This window comes from Stegostoma tigrinum, chromosome 12, assembly GCF_030684315.1.
Source record: "Stegostoma tigrinum isolate sSteTig4 chromosome 12, sSteTig4.hap1, whole genome shotgun sequence".
Taxonomy (NCBI): Eukaryota; Metazoa; Chordata; class Chondrichthyes; order Orectolobiformes; family Stegostomatidae; genus Stegostoma; species Stegostoma tigrinum.
This window is the reverse complement of record NC_081365.1, coordinates 73,919,419-73,932,804: the sequence shown is the minus strand read 5'-3', so window position 1 is coordinate 73,932,804 and position 13,386 is coordinate 73,919,419. Positions and strand designations below refer to the sequence as shown.

The window sequence follows — 13,386 nt, the reverse complement described above, 5'->3', positions numbered from 1 at the left end:
TCAGTAGCTACCCACCTTATCAAAATCCTGGAGATCTGAAATCCATAGACAATGCCAGACTTGCTGAGTATTTCCTGGCGCCTTCTGCCTTGACTCACATTCTATACATTTGTCAACAATAATGGGGAAAATCTGGAAGACTATAATTTTCATGATGTATCTACAAAATTTTCCTGAGAAGCAAGCTACCAATAGTATACCATACTTTTGCAATGTGCAACTTTTAGTTCCTTAATAGGTGGTTTCCCAACTTCCCCTTGTAAAAGCATCACTTCTGCTTGGTCAATCAGTTCATGATAATGATACAATTTGTCTCTCAATCAAACAATACACAGGAGATATTTAATAAAGTACCTCACTCTGGCTTGTTTGTGCAATCTCTAGATTTGAGCGTTTGTGATTTTACTACTAAAACCTAAATTCCCATTTGGGTTAAAAATTGATTATTGGATGGGTTAGAGCAGTTGTTGTCAAACTTAGACTTCCAAAGTAAATCTTAGAAAATCCACCGGGCCCAATTCCACAATCTTGGCTTAGTCAGAAGTTCAAAGATAAATTCCAAGTTGCCTCATAATAATGACTTTGCAGCATTTAAAAAATCTTAGAACAGATTTGAAAAATAAAATTCCTTTTCTGGAATCTTTTAAGTGCAATTTTAAAAATCACAAAAGTAAGCCTTCAGCTACCTGCAGATTCCGTAAAACAATTTTGATTTCTGCTAATAAATAAGCGGCAGGTTCCCAGCATTTTAAGACACCCTGGCCCTAAAACAGACATGAGCAACAGTGACTTTAAAATAATAACATTATTTAAAATCAGAAAGTACATTTTTAAATCTATTAGACCCAAAAAGAAAAGAACAAGATGCATTAACAGAATGCAGCTCTGTACTAAACAGTATGTTACATTCTGAGAGCCAATATCATGCTGAGTAACCTTGCTAAATATTAACAAAGGTGCGTAATTTGGCCTGAACATGCCAAATGTGTACTGCAGAAAGAGCAAACTAGTTAACAAATATTGCATCCTACAACTTTCAATGATCCCCTTTCAAAAATCTCAAAGCGACAGTTGTAAAATCAACTATATCTTCACAGCCTGACTGCCAATATGCCTACCTAGTACACAGTCCCACCACAGGCTTCCTGCATTTTTTTCATGAGAAGATATAGTCACATGCTTACAGCATTGACTACACTCAAATCAAATTGACTGCTTAATTCCAGTACATGAAAGCCTAACTGACTCTTTTGCAGAGAAAAGCAAATTTCTTACAGCAAGACATACAGATCCAACTCTCACTGTTACCTTAGAGTAGCAGGGTGGTTTGTTTTAAGTGCTGTGGTAGTCTTAAAAAGTCCTCAGTTTCTCCTGTCAGAACAGAACATATGCAGAGTTTGTCAAAGATTGCATTAAGAGGAAGGAAGTGACTTGAGTGGCAGTAACATGTCATCCTAAGTTTGCAAGATTTGCCTTTATAAGGCAATTAAGTAGGAGGTAGTTATCACACGAATGGTTTTACTGGTTTCACCTGCTTAATCACTCTGAACATGGAGTTTATGCTATAATTTCTTAAATTCTAACAATTTCAAGCTATAGCCTCAAATAATCTTGAGCAAATCTTTCCTTCACTAAGTTAAAATGAGGGGAAGAAACCCAAAAAAAAATGACCTTAGTTCTGCTGATTTGGAAATATATCACCAGGACCGAATAATTAGCTGCCTCAATAGTTCAGAAATAAGTTAAAACAGGCAGTTCCACATGCAGTGCTTATTGTTTTAAGCAATGTGTGGTTCATAGGTACAATACTTCTCTGCAATTGAAAGTGCTTTCAGTTTAATTTTAATTACAAATGAAGACAGCATTCAAGCAAACTCATACATTTTATCTACACTGAAATGAAATCCTTAGCAGTTAGATCTCTAATCGTTATAAATCTGAATTTGTCAATATTCCCTATTATAAATACGTTCATGTGCATTTATTTCAAAACTCACCCGAGTAATCTGCAATCACATAGTACCTCCATTGTGGCACAACAATTGAACCACTCACAGAAAAATGTGCCTCTCTGATGAAGGGTCTAGGCCCGAAACGTCAGCTTTTGTGCTCCTGAGATGCTGCTTGGCCTGCTGTGTTCATCCAGCCTCACATTTTATTATCTTGGAATTCTCCAGCATCTGCAGTTCCCATTATCTCTGTTGTAGTGTGACAAGTTAACATAGGTGCTTTTCATTAGAAAAACTCCCAAGGGCGAACCTACCATTGTGGTTAACTAAAACAAAGTTAGATACTATCAAACTTAAAGAAAAAGCGTCTCATTGCATAAAGGTAGGTGGCATGTCAAAAGATGGGACAGAATATAAAAGAACAGAATATAAGAGACAGAGCACGAGAGAGAGATGTGTGGAAATGCTCTGCAGGTCTGGCAGTATCCGTGAAGGAAAGAACAGATTTAACGTTTCGGGTCTGGTGACCCTTCCTCAAAACTGATGTAGTGAATGTTAGTCCTATAGAAATGAGTCTGGGGAACTAATAATGGAAAATAAAGAGATGACATGCAATTTAACAGGTACTTTACACCAATCTCCACTATTGAACATGCAAGTAATGTCCCAGACATAGCTGTAAATCATGGAGTGGAAGGAACAGACAAAAGCAGGGAAATTACAGTGACAAGGCAAGTGGTACTGAGCAAATTTTTGGAGCAGGCCTTGATGGTCTTCCTCCCAGGGTTTTAAAAGTTGTGGCTAGTGAGATAATTGATGCATTGGTTTTATTTGTCAAATATTCCCTAAATTCAGGGATAGTTCATTAATCCAACAAATTGGAAGATAGTAAAGTGTAACTCTTATTCAAAACAGGGGAGAGAAAGGAAACTTCAGGCCAGCTAGCTTCACATTTGTCATAGGGAAGACATTATAAGCTATTTTTAAAGTTATAGTTCAAGGTGATCAAGCAGGGTCAACATGATTGTGTGAAAATGAAATCATGTTTAACTAATACATTTGAATTCTTTTAAGTAACGTGCAATGGCTACAGGTGAACTGGTAAATATACATAGATTTCTACAAGGCATCTCAGAAGGTGTCACATGTGGAAAATAGACCTCATGGTGAAGGGAATAACATATTGACATACATAGCTATCAAGAAACACAGTGAGCTTAAATCTGATCATTTCTCTTGCTGGAAAGAGATCGGTGCTGGGGCTTCAAAACAATTACAATTTCTCAGTAACTTGAGTGAAAGGACCAAAACTATACTTGTTGATGACATAAAAAGATAGATTTAAAAAAGTAAGCTTTTTAAATTCCTTATGCCCAATTCAAAACAAGGGTATACGTACCTTTGAGCTCCTTAGATCCATACTCAGTGCCATGCGCCACCACGTGCATACTCTCAACATTTCTCTCCAACAGCATCGCAACATGTTGGCTCAGGGGTGCACCACTCTGCAGTTCCACTTCATCCTCTGGCTCATTTGTCTTGCTAACAAGAAGCTTTTTCTATTCCTTTCAGGCATCAAGGCCCACAAGATTCAACAACTCAAAAACACCCATGGCCCTCTGGAACCTAGCTTTCCTCCCTTTCCCTCTGACTCTATCCTCTCCCCCAACCCCCGCACCTCCTGTCGAGTATTCACCATCCCTTCTAACCTTCCGCTCTCTGATGCTGAACATTCCATACTCAGTTAAGGCCTCAGCTTTATCCCTCTATGTCGCCACCTTAACGAATTTCGGGCACGACATGACACCAAACTCCTCTTCTACTGTCGCCTCCGTGCCGATTTCTTTGGGCAAGAGTCCTCTCCCCGTCCCAAAGACCACTTTGCCGAATTCCAACACTCTCCCTCCGCCTGGACCCCTCCCTCTGGCCTTTCACCTGCATTCGATCTTTTCAATGAGAACTGTTGACGTGACGTAGGTTGGATTTGGTGGGGGGGGGGGGGGGGGGGGGCAGCGAAATTGAGGCAACCAATCTCCCTCCGAACTGACTGCACTCCGCGCACTCAGATCTAACCCTGACTTTGTAATTAAGCCTGCCGATAAGGGTGGTGCTGTTGTTGACCTCTACTTTTTAAGACGCTGAGTGCCAACTCTCAGATACCTTCTCCTACCTTCCCCTGGATCATGACCACATCATGACACATCCGGCCATTGTATCCACTACGGTTATGATCTCATTTCATCCAGTAATCTCCCCACTCCGCTTCCAAGCCAACAGTCCCCCAACCCGGCACAACTCGTTTCTATTTCCTGCCAAAAATCCACAAATAGACTGCCCGGGTAGGCCCATTGTTTCAGCCTGCTCGTGCCCACAGAACATCTCTTCCTACCTTGACTCAGTCTTCTTCCCACTGGTCCAATCCCTACCCACATACATCCATGATTCATATGACGCCTTACGCTGGTTTCAAAACTTTCAGTTTACCGGCTCCCGCCACCTCCTGATACCATGGATGTGCAATCCCTTTACACATCCATTCCCCACCAGGAGGGTCTTAGGGGTCTCCGCTTCTTTCTGGAGCAGAGACCTGAACCACCACCACCCTCCTCCGCTTCGCTGAGCTTGTCCTCACCCTCAACAACTTCTCTTTCAAATCGTCCCATTTTCTTCAGGTAAGCGGGGTTGCCATGGGTACTCGCACAGACCCTAGTTATGCCTGTCTCTTCATGGGGTACGTGGAACATTCCCTGTTCCAGTCATATTCCAGCCCCCACCCACAACTTTCTCCAATACATCGATCTTCGCTCGTCTGGAATCGGAAACTTCAATTTTGCCTCCAATTTCCACCGTGCTCTCACTTTCACCTGGTGTATCTCTGACTGCTCCATTCTCTTCCTCAACATTTCGGTTTCCATTTCTGGGGACAGACTGGCCACTAATATTCTTTACAAACCCACTGACTCCCACAGCTACCTGGACTATACATCCTCACACCCCACTTCTTGTGAAGTATCCATCCCATTCTTTCAGTTCCTCCATCACCATCACATATGTTCAGATGAGGCCAACTTCAACAAGGCAGCCTCTGAAATGTCCACCTTCTTCCTCATCCAAGGATTCCCAGCTCCATTGTCAACAGGGCCCTCAACCAGGTCTGACCCATCTCCCAAACTTCCGCCCTCACCCCTTCTCTTGCCTCCCGCGACAGCGATAGGGTTCCCCTTGTCCTTACCTACCATCCCACCAGTATCCACATCCAGAAGATCAGATGCCATTTCCGCCACCACCAGACATATTCCCCTCCCCTCCCTTGTCCGTCTTCGACAGTGACCGTTCCCTCCGGGACACCCTGGTCCACATTTCCTTTACCTCCAACACCTCCCCACAGCTCTACAGCACCTTCCCTGTAACCAGCAAAGGTGCAATACCTGCCCATTTACCTCCTCCCTCCCCAGTAATCCAAGGGCCCAACCATACCCTCCAGGTGAAGCAACACTTCACTTGCACTTCCTAGAATCTAGTCTACTACATTCGCTGCTCACAATGCAGTCTCCTCTACATTGGGGAAATGAAGCATAGACTTGGTGACTGCTTTGCACAAGATCTACATTCTGCTTGCAAAAAAAGACCCTGAACTGCCTGTTGCCTGCCACTTCAATGCACCATCATGCTTTCTGGTTTGTTGCAGTGTTCCAGTGAAGCCCAACGTAAGCTGGAGGAACAACACCTCATTTTCGGCTTAGGGATCGTACAGCCCTCCAAACTCAATACGGAGTTCAATAATTTGAGAGCCTAAACTCTCCCATGTCCCGCCACCCCCACCTCACACCAGACCTTGTCATCACATAGCCTGCCATTACATACCCCCTGCTGTTAGTCACTAATAGTCCACATTAACAACTATTCACGCTCCCAGCCTGATCATTAGCAACTCCTTTTGTCTGTCCAACTGTCTCTCTCTCTGGGCTCTATCCTATTGTTTACTGCCTACCCCACCCACCTCCCTATTTTTTGCATAAAATCCGACTTTTCCCAGCCACCATCTGTTCTGAGGATCACCAGACATGAAACATTAACTCTGTTTTCTCCTTCACAGATGCTGCCAGACCTGCTGAGCTTTTCCAGCAACTTTGTTTTTGTTCCTGATTTACAGCATCTACAGTTATTTTGGTTTTTAAAGGTGTGCGTACGTTAGATTAACAGGCATAGATCTGGCAAATGGATTATAAATTGATAAGATGTGAAACTATCCATTATGGCAGGAAGAAGCGTATTGCCTAAGTGGCAAGATATTGCAAAGCTCCAAGGTGCAGAGGGAGCCAGGAGCCCTAGTGCATGAAACGAAAAAATAAAAAAGGTTTGTGCAGGTTCAACAGGTAATTAGGAAAGCAGTAGAAATGCAATGATTGAAACACATACAATCCTGAGGAGTCTCAACAGGGTAGATGTAGAGAGGAAGTCTCCTCTTGGGAGAAAATCTAGAAATGAGGGTTACTGTTTAAAAATACAGGGTAATCAATTTTGGACAGATGTGGCATAATTTTCTTTTAGATGATGGGAAGTTTTTGGAACTCTCTTCCTCAAAAGATGACAGAAACAGGGTCTTTGAATATTTTTAAGGCAGACTGGGATAGATTCTTAATAAGCAAGGGTTGAAAGTGGTGGGCAGGAATATAGATCGGAAATTATACATCAAATCAGCCATGAACTTGTTAGATGGCACTGCAGGTTCGAGGTGTTAAATTGCTTACTCCTGCTCCTGACTGATAAGGAGGTACAAAAACAAAAGTTGCTGGAAAAGCTCATCAGGTCTGCCAGCATCTGGAGGAGAAAAAAAAACGTTAATGTTTTGGTCCAGTGACCCTTCCTCAGAACATATGTTCATAGGACATGTACATCACTAGCTTAAGTGAGCATTCACTGTCCATTCCTAATTGGCTTTGAGAAGGTGGTGATGAGCTGCCCTCTTGAACTGCTGCAGTCCTTGGAGGTTCCTGGTTGTTCGGGACAGAGTTCCGGGACTTTAATCCATCAACAGCAAAGGGATGATGATATACTTCCAAGACAGGATGGTCTGCGAGCAGCTTGAAGGGGAAATTGCTTGATGCATTGCAACCCACACAATGAAGACGTCAGAGTTTAGGAAGTTCCTGGTAGTTCTTCTCTGGGAGGAGTTTTCAGGTTTAAGCTGGACTTCCAAAGAAGCTGTGGCAACTTGCCAAAGTCCACAGAAGAAAATCTGGGCCTTCAAGGTGCAATGAAATCATACAGCAGCTACACGGAATGGGAGATGTTTAAAGTGGGAAGCTGCCCGAACAGATTATATCAAACTGTGTGTTGTTGGAACTGCATTCATCCAAATAAGTGGACAGTATTCCAACACAACGGTGACTTGGGATGATGGGAACTGTTGAAGAGTGAAGGTGAGCAACTGGCTGCAGAATGCCTAGCCTCTGAGCTACTCTAGTCGCCACAACTTTCATGTATCTGTTACAGCTGAACTCCTCCTCAATGCTGACCCCATCATATTGAAAATTGTGATGTGATTGCACATCATTAGAAAGTGGTTAGGCTCTCTTGTTGGAGACAACTGGAGCTTATGACATGAATATTACATGCTATTTATCAGCTCAGGCTTTGCTGCATATGGGAACAACTACTTCACTTTTGACCCAATGATGGAAGAGAGATCACTGATAAAGCAGCTGAAGACAGCCAGGGCCTAAGTCATAGAATCAAAGAATCTCTACAGTGTGGAAAGAAGCCATTCAGCCCATCAGGTCCAGTCATCTGAACAGCATCCCACCTAGACCCCAGCCTCCACCCTATCCCTGTATCTCTGCATTTACCATAGCCAATCCACCTAACCTGCACATCTTTGGATTGTGGGAGGAAACTGGAGTACCCGGAGGAAAGCCATGCAGAGATGGGGAGAATGTGAAAACTCCACTCAGAATCCACCCAAGGTTGGAATTGAACCTGAGTCCCTGATGCTGAGAGGCGGTAGTACCAACCACAGAGCCACCACATTACCCCAGTTAAGGTCTACAGTTACTATGTGTACAGTTAATAACTTATGAAATGGTCCTGCATTCTTAACTGAATGTGTGCACCGTTGATTTACAATGGAGGACAGGTACAATCAGATCAAGAAAAAAATACTTACATCTAATCACCCTTGTTCAGACATGTTATGTCATACATCTGGAGCAGGTGGGACTTGAACCTAAAGGTAGGGACACTACCACTGCCCTCCAAGAGGGGCCTCAGGTCACAGAATTCCAAATGAAATTTAACACATCACAAAAATACAACAAAAAAATGGGAAATAACATTCCTCAAAGAATGACTTTTAACACGACCAGCGGAGGAAGCTGAGGCAGTGTAATCAAAGTTTCTAGACATGGCCCTGTCCTTGCGTTTTCTCTCTCTCTCTATCTCTCTCTCTCTCTCTCACACACACACACTTAAATGTCATATTTGTCACATCCACTCTGATCTCCAGGGAGACCCCTGTGGATCTACAGATACATAACTATGCTATGACCAAGTGAGGAGGGGAACAAAATACAAAATCAACTTCTATTTTTAAATCCCCTCAGTGGCAACAAATCATCTTCTCTTCAGCATATAGCTATCATACATCAATTAAAGATGTAATTAACAAGATCTAAATAAATAAGCCAATTAAAGAATTCTCAAGTGAAAGAAAGAAAAGTCTTACCTAAAAAAAAAACTGATATTAAAGTGAAGAGACATAAACACAGATAACAGATTTAAAAGGGAAATTGTCTGATACAGGTAGGGAGAATAAAGGTTACCCAGTTTCAAAGTCCTCAGGGATTTATTGAGGTATATGATTTTTAACTTGAGACTACAATTGTTTAATTGTTTTCCATGGACCTTGTGCATTAGCAAAGCTTAAAAGATATCATTGAGTTTTCAGAAAGTGGTTATTCCCCAATTTACTTTTGCTGTTTTCCAGAATGAAGAGAAATAGGCAAAGAAACAGCGATTTTCTAAAGAAGAGTCTAAGCCCGAAACGAAAGCCTTCCTGCTCCTCTGATGCTGCTCTGGCCTGCTGCGTTCATCCAGCTCTACACCTTGTTATCTCTGGGGATTAAAATGTCTTGGTGCAAACTTGTTTGCTGGTTTCCATGCGTTTAAATAAAAACTATAGTTTTAGTGCAGACAGTTTTGTTTATTCCACAAGGATCTCACAAAATTTGCCTCAATCTGTAAGCAGCTGACCAGTGCAGCCATTTTAGGTTTATGTTTCTACCAGTTAAAAATCTTTTTCAGGTGTGAAAGATCTTGGGTACAACAATCAGCTGGTGAAAGTTAAAACCCAGTGTCCATATTTACTATTGTCATAATAAGCATCAGTGCTTCTTGGCCACCAACTATTTTTCTGATAGAGCATTCTATAGTGGCTTACTTACTTATCTACATCTCTGATGATACCTATTTCAACCTAACTTGTACACTACCTGTGCATAAGCGGGATGTCAACCTTGTAGATGACAGACACAATTCAGGAACCAATTGGGTTTGACTGGGCTTTCCCACTGGCATTTCGAATAACAACAGGGGACCTCACAGGGACAAAATCCTATGGGACCCAATAGGCTAGAGGCAGGAAGAACATTCCCAGTGTTGGAGGAAGTCCAGAATTAGCAGTCACAGTCTAAGAATAAAGGAGCAAGCCATTCAAGACTGAGATAAGGAAGAATTTCTTCGTTGAAACAGTGGAATTCTATGCCACAGAAAGTTGTTGGGGCCAATTCATTAGATATACTGAACAGGCAGCTGGCCAAGGACATTGCAACTAAAGGGGTCGGGGGTTATGGAGAGAAAGTGGGAGTGAGTTAATGAAATAGGATGATCAACATGTTCGTGTTAAATGGTGGTGCAGGCTTGAAGAGCCTACTCCCGCACCTATTTTCTATGTTTCTGTAGAAAATACTTGCACCTAGCAATGCAAAATCTTGGTCAAAACTCCACATTAACAGCATGGAACCCTTCAATTTGCTTGGATGACTGGCTATAGGAAATACTGAAGAAAGAATTCTGAAAATTAACACACGAGGTCAGAAATCACTTAGGCAGTGGATAAAACAAGCTTTGGCAATGGCATGCATGCTATAACATGGCAGCAATAATTATTAGTAGCTAGCTATTCTGCTCTGCCAGTCAAGAGCAAGGAACTACAGTAAAATGATGAATGGCTTGATGCAGTTTCTCTAGATTAGGTCCAGGCAGCAGGTTTCCAGTGTACCTGACACACACTGCCTTAAAAAGTGAAATGGAACTAGGTGGGATCAGAAACAACAAACATAGTGACGATCAGACCAAGAATTCCACAAATACACTCAAAACATCTGAAATTAATTACTGTTCTATTCTAAATTCTGTTAACATGTCTTGCAATCCTTCATTTTTTTTTTAAAAACAGTGTGCTCCTGGACCACTATCTTCTCTTGTATATAAATAAAGCACATGGCAACGTTGCATTTAATGCTCTAGGAGTAGTAAACACTACACCAGTTTGGCATGAGTCAAAAGGATAACAGACCCATGTCTATACGATTACTCTCAAACTGATGTCAAATAGGAGACACATTTCTTGGGAAGATACCAACGCCACAAATTCAATTCTACCTTATGCTAGTGGCATACATATTGCTTAAAAAGAAAGATGAATAGTTGAATCACAGCAAGCAGCTGATGTAATGAGGTTTGATACCTTAACTTCTTTTCTCAGCACACAAAGCCATTTACAAGTGCAACAGGATAATGTTGTACAATAACTGTAAGAATGTATTGTGACATCATACCAACTTTTGGAAAACAAAATGTTCTAATGTCTCCATCTCTGACTAGCTGCTTTTTTTGTATGATTACAACTTCCACAAAGACACTTGTTTTGCCACATTCTCTCTCTGAGGTCCAATGAAAGACAAAGGAACATAAGTAGCACTATTTTCACATCCATCCACAATCAAAACAGAGCATTTTCATTATGAATGCCCCACTTCCATATTCTTTGTAACTCTGAACTAAGAACAAGAACAAAGAGAAAACTGATATTTCTTCAAGTCTTGTAACCAGGCTTTCCCAGCCAATAGCCAGGGAGGCATTAGTTAATTGGCTGTGGACACAGTAATGCTGGAACCTTGCAAAAGAAAAAGCAACACGAGTTTCGCCTTGGGCTTAATGGTGACATCCTCATTTGAGTCAGTGGGATTTGTACCTAACTCTGTGCTAGCAACTCTAGGTTGAGATCTAGTGGTTGTAGTGGGTGAGAGGACACTGCCACAGAGGAGAAACTTCCCTACTGAGCCAGGTTAGTTATTAGGGCAAGGGAAAGCATATTCATGCTGTAACCAGTGAATCCTTCCACCATGCAAAAGGTTTCCCCTTGAAGGGAAGTGTGTAGATTCAAAATCACACTGTTGTCATAAAGGGAATAGTTGAGATGGGTCTGAAGAAGGGTCAAGGCCTGAAACATCAGCCTTCCTGCTCCTCCGAGGCTGCTTGGCCTGCTGTGTTCATCCAGCTCTACATCGTGTTATCTTTGTTGAGATGGATCATAGCTCAGTGGTGACAATGCCACAGCATGAGGCTTGAATGCAGTTATGTTCCTGACCATGAGGAAGTGGTCAAGTGATGCTTTGTGCAATGGGGCCTCAGTGGGTTTAAACCAACACTTTAAAAAAATTGAATTGAAAATAGCTGGCAAAGAACAATTATCCCTTCTAAAATAAAGTTGCCAGTACAGTGTACCTTGTGCAATTTAAGAATAAAAATAAAGTAAAAATGGAATTTGTTTTCAGAGTACTTTCACAAACAATTGAAAAACAGCATCTTTGCTAACAATTTTCAAGTGACTTAGACCCCAAAACAAACATGCACACTGTGTGAGAGCTAAACGATAGACAAAATGCCAAATACAGCAAGTGAGGAGCAGGAGCTTGGTTTGGGAGGATTGATCAGCCGCAAGCCTTTCACTCAAGGGAACAGAGTTTAGAAATTTGCCATTACTCAGGGAAACAAATCACCTTAATTCACAGAATAAAAGATCTCCCCTTACAGGAATTTGGGGAACTTCAACCCAGTACACACAAGTTGCACACAATTGATCAGAACTTGGCAAAACACCAGAAAATGGTAAACCACAAAGACAGACAAGGAAACAGACAGCAAACGCACCAAGGCAAAGAAACAGTAAATCATGGGCAATAAGATGTAGGTCATATCATAAGACAACACTGAGCTACTGATGGGACTAATAAATGAATGAACGTGTTTTCAGAGGAATTCTTCTGACAAAAGTATTTTCTAACACACAAACAATCTTAACACCATGCTTACAAATCTGCGAGCATTTAGGTAGGGTTTTCGTGAGCTACCAAAACTCTCCCATTTGCTTAGGATCTCAAACAAAGAACCATCTGAACACATTTTCCGTCTTAAATTGAAATGGGATGCTATGATTACAGAAAAACTGGAAGACGAGCAGAGCCGATTGCTTTCATCAGGATAACGTCAAGAAGTTGTCCTCTAAGTATCCACGAACAATAAAGATTCTGGCCTTTTTTTAAAAGAAAAAAACAGAACTGAGGTGCCTTCCTCAGTACAGAACACTCTTGAAAGGAATTGCGAACACCAAGTGGCATTTTACTCACCAATGATCTGCTCAGTGAGGTTGAGTTCAGGTTCTGTTAAGGCTACTCATCACCAGAGTTGCTATAGTCTTAAATCAAATATGGCCAAGAGCTGACTTCCAGGCCTAAAAGAGTGTGATTGTTCCCAATATAGAGGCAACATTTGACCATAGGGATTCTAGAGTTAGTGGGAATCAGGCAAATACTCCGCCAGCTGGAGTTATACCTGCATTAAGGAAGCTGGTATCATCTTAGTTACAAAACACTGCTTCAGAAATTGCTTAGGACAGTAACATTTGCCCACTATTCAGCAGTTTCATTATTAACTTTCCTTCAATCTTTTGAATAGAATTGGTGAAATTGAAACAAAAATATCCATAAGCTGATATCAGGAATCAGACAGTGTAGTGGCAGCCATTTAGTTGGTGATTGGCATTTGTCAGCTCACAGATGGAAATTAACTCAAGCCTCCACGATCAACATACACATGATAAAAAGAAAAAAAAGACTAGAAGATAGCCCTTTGGGTCACCCTAGGCTATATCAAGCCAAAACAAATCCTACAGCTTGCTCTCTCTAGGTTTCCCTTAAAAGATGCACTCGCTTCTGGCTCATTTTTTTTTAAAAAGAGCGTTTCATGCTCTTAGCAACCTTTGCATAAATAATGGACCCTTTCTGCATACTGAAAATTTTACATCGCTTCCTAACCAATGCTTTTAATTTCACAGTGGACTGTGAAGCAATACAGCAGCAGACCAGCCCAAAGCAAT

The 13,386-nt window shown here is 41.6% G+C and overlaps 1 protein-coding gene across 4 annotated transcripts in view; it reads right to left on the bottom strand.

The window, feature by feature from the left end:
* The window catches only part of LOC125456812 (plastin-2-like), a 71,867-nt gene that overhangs the window by 57,694 nt on the left and 787 nt on the right, over positions 1-13,386 (bottom strand). For 2 of the 4 annotated variants that reach the window (XM_059650435.1, XM_048540237.2), the window contains exon 1: positions 1,309-1,440. The exons of 1 other annotated variant lie outside the window; for it this stretch is intronic. The gene's annotated coding sequence lies outside the window, so the exon portion shown is untranslated. Of the gene's footprint in view, positions 1-15; positions 161-1,308; positions 1,441-13,386 lie in introns of those variants that run through there. One more of the 4 variants, XM_059650436.1, reaches the window with a different exon arrangement.